Below are 3950 nucleotides of genomic sequence, written 5' to 3'. Positions count from 1 at the left end.
TGAGGCCCTACATCCAGCGATAATGTGGTCTCAGGACCTGCCCTTCCGTCACCCGCACTCTCCCGGCAACCACGGTCCTGCCTTCTGTTTGACTTGGTGTACCATTGCTCCTCCACCAGTCCCTCTACTCCCGGTAGCTTCTCCGGCGTCTCCTCGGCAGGCAGCTCCTCCGGCATGTCCTCGGCAGGCAGATCATCCGATGGTCCGATGCCCGCCAGATCCTTGGGCGGACATCCCACGCCAACTGGTAGTTCGGGTGCACGTCCCGCACCCACCAGTTGCTCCTCCTGTGCATGCCACACAATCCATGAGGGTAACAGACAATGCGTCCTGAGGGAAGGGAACGTGATCATACAGACTCCAGGGCAGCCACAGACTGTCTAAAGCAAAACTTACCCAAAGACAACATCTACCTCCTATGCTTACCATACCACAGAGGATTCTTGCTCAGGGTAGAAGAATAATCATAAACCCTAGCCACATAAGCAACAGAGAGAATGAGCTTGCTGACAAAATAGTTGACATTGGCAGAAGTATACCCCCAAATCCCATGATCATAAAACCTACCTTCTCTTATGTCTCCCTTCTTGAATCCTTTGTCTGTACAGACTTTCCTCAAATTCCTTCATTTCTTCCTTGTATCAGTTCAGAGGATTCCTAAGGATGGCATCTGCTTTACAATCTGGTGGATCTCTCCAAGGGCTTCTCAGGAAGCAGACACAACAAAACAGAACAAAAAAACACAAAACCCATTCCTAAAAAAAGAGAAACCATGGTTCTATTTTAGGAATGATAAAACAATAAAAGGTTCAATATAACTAATTTCTTGTAGGAACATAACTACTTTTGACAAACAAACAAATTGCATAGATTCATGCCATTATATACGATCTGAGTAGTTTTATATTTATACATTATATTATATTTATGAAACCCTCATTTTAGCATAGATAGTATTATTTTATTATAAACTTCAATAACACTTACTCCTTGAATGGGTTTTAAATCCTCAATAATAACAGAGAAACATCTGAATGGTATCCAAGTGCCACGTGTCAGCCACTAGCTGTGAAGAAGATATTCTATTTACCATGATTTTCCTATTTGTTCTCAAATGATTACTTTGTTATTGTTCTGCAATTAGATCTATAGTATTTTATAATTTTATTATTGATATTGGCACAGCTGAATGTTCTTTCTTACTTCTGGTATTTAAAGAATTTTACTAACCTCTTTCGGGCATCTACCAGGCACTTGTTTCGGTTCTCTCTCTCTCTCTGGTTATGAATATAATATCAGGGTTTAACACTGTATATTCTTTACATTTTAACATCTACTCAGGTCACATATATTACAAGCATATTGTTTCGTCTTAATCATACATGCATAATACCAGAACAAATGAATTTCTCCAGAAACAAAATGAATACATATAGGTTTCTTCATTAAAATATCCATTATGGAACCTTAATATAATAAGCAACAGGGAAATATAACTGCGTACCCTCTAATTAAAGAGAATGCATTGTGGGGGAAACACAGAAAACTGAACTTTGTAGGGTAAACACGCATATTTACACCGTTTCCTTATCTTAGTGTAATAATATAACATATATAGCACCTGATACAAAAATAGTAAAGGAAAGTTTTATCTTTCTAAGAAAATAAAATATCACCTTTCTAAATAATTATTTAAGTACTAATTATCTTACCAGCTAAAGACTAATTAAATGAGGTATACATAATTAACATATGAGTTAAGACCAAGTAAGTGAGGTATACAAAGGGTGGTCACAGACGAATTTTTGGGTCATTCTTACTTTGTGACTTAGTGCTCATTACACGCCTTTGGGGTTAGGGGAGACCAAAAATTCGTTGAACCAAGTATAGGAACAAATTAATCACATTTCATCAAGTATACTACCATTATCAAGATTCACAATTCTAGTTATCAGTCAATATCAATATCAAAATACAAATGTCTTGTCCGCTCCTGTTCTGCTGTATTCAGAATTGTTATACATTCTCATGCTAGAGGAGGGTAGACATATCACTAGATTGTATACAAAGTTCCATACAAATTTTGTGTCGTACTATCAGACAATACTTGGTCACTCTACCAAAATACAGCCAGAGGATCTAATCTTTACACATTGACAGGCCCTATCTGTTGCAGGAAATCACATCAACTTCCCCAGCCCTATAGAGAATCAGAGGATAAGTTAATTGTTTCTAACCTTGCACCGGTTGCATCATGAAGTATTACATACTCTAGCCTAGTGCTCAACTGGGTTCACACTTAGCCATATCCAACTGAGTGGGGACCTTCAGGTAGACGCTTATTCTTACAACCCCTTAACCTAAATTCCAAGCAATTTGTTCTGCAGAAGTCGAATATATCTAAATCTATAGTATACAAGTCAACAATATAAAGTCAGACAAACATTCATAAGAATGTCCTCGATCTGGTGTCCTCATCACCCATTTATAGGGAACAACAATCATCATCAATCCTAACAGTTATTCTACTAACTCTAAGCTAGGATTCATCAAAGTCACATCCTATCCTGGCCAAGGCATAGGTTTCATCAAAATCTTCATTCTAAATATCACAATCTGGTAGTATAACTAATTTCACATCTGCGGCTTAATATTATAGCACCAATATTAGCACCACAAAATAACAATATAACTGATACCTACTAACTTGTCTTTAAACATTCCTGTTGGCTCTGTAATTAACCTATTACCATTACAAATACTCCTATATTATACAACATAATCTTCAAATCTCTTGGGTTGTCGTCTAACTCTTACATCTGTAAGTATTCTACGCTCTTCATCTGCATTGAGATACTTCTCTTCATTTTTTTTTTCTAGTATCTCTTCTTTTACTCCTTTCTTTATCTCTTTCATTCACTTTGATTAAACCTAAGTTTAATTCAATCACTTCATTCTGTAAAGCATACATTTCTGCCACAGCATCTTTCTCACCTTCCTTCTCATCTCCACCAGTCTCTTCGGAGGCGTGGGTTCGGATCCCACTGCTGCCACCATAAGGTTTGGGCCCACTCTTTCCTTTCTAAGGTCGAAACCACTATTTCCCTTTCTACTGGGAAATCCTTGGACTTTATCTAGAGGGGCACTATTAATTAACGTCAAGTGTGAGCTCTCCTGTATCATTACCAAAGTCATACTCTTGATGAACCCACACTATAAAAATATAATAATCATAAGAGGGGTTACTGATGATCTAATTTCAGTCTTAGAGATAACTGAGAGAAGGGTAATATCAAACAATTGATAATCTTACATTTCTTGATATAGTGAATTATAAATCATTGAACTTATACAACTAAAAAAAAACTTAATTGACACAGAGGTCCACTTCTCCACTGTGTGTAGTATAACTGTCCTTCTCTTATGTCTTCCTTCTTGAATCCTTTGTCTGTACAGACTTTCCTCAAATTCCTTCATTTCTTCCTTGTATCAGTTCAGAGGATTCCTAAGGATGGCATCTGCTTTACAATCTGGTGGATCTCTCCAAGGGCTTCTCAGGAAGCAGACACAACAAAACAGAACAAAAAAACACAAAACCCATTCCTAAAAAAGAGAAACCATGGTTCTATTTTAGGAATGATAAAACAATAAAAGGTTCAATATAACTAATTTCTTGTAGGAACATAACTACTTTTGACAAACAAACAAATTGCATAGATTCATGCCATTATATACGATCTGAGTAGTTTTATATTTATACATTATATTATATTTATGAAACCCTCATTTTAGCATAGATAGTATTATTTTATTATAAACTTCAATAACACTTACTCCTTGAATGGGTTTTAAATCCTCAATAATAACAGAGAAACATCTGAATGGTATCCAAGTGCCACATGTCAGCCACTAGCTGTGAAGAAGATATTCTATTTACCATGATTTTCCTA

General features: G+C 36.7%; 1 long non-coding RNA gene across 1 annotated transcript in view; it reads right to left on the bottom strand.

The window, feature by feature from the left end:
* Nucleotides 1–1755: 1755 nt before the first annotated feature.
* LOC119574348 overlaps nt 1756–3950 on the bottom strand; it is a 16824-nt gene continuing 14629 nt past the window's right edge. Inside the window, exons 2-3 of the long non-coding RNA XR_005228857.1 lie at nt 3736–3738; nt 1756–2806 (exon numbers count right to left, since the gene is read on the bottom strand). This is a non-coding gene — a long non-coding RNA (uncharacterized LOC119574348). The remainder of the gene's footprint in view (nt 2807–3735; nt 3739–3950) is intronic.

This window comes from Penaeus monodon, chromosome 6, assembly GCF_015228065.2.
Source record: "Penaeus monodon isolate SGIC_2016 chromosome 6, NSTDA_Pmon_1, whole genome shotgun sequence".
In the NCBI taxonomy this organism is placed as follows: Eukaryota; Metazoa; Arthropoda; class Malacostraca; order Decapoda; family Penaeidae; genus Penaeus; species Penaeus monodon.
This window is presented reverse-complemented; position numbering and strand designations above follow the sequence as displayed.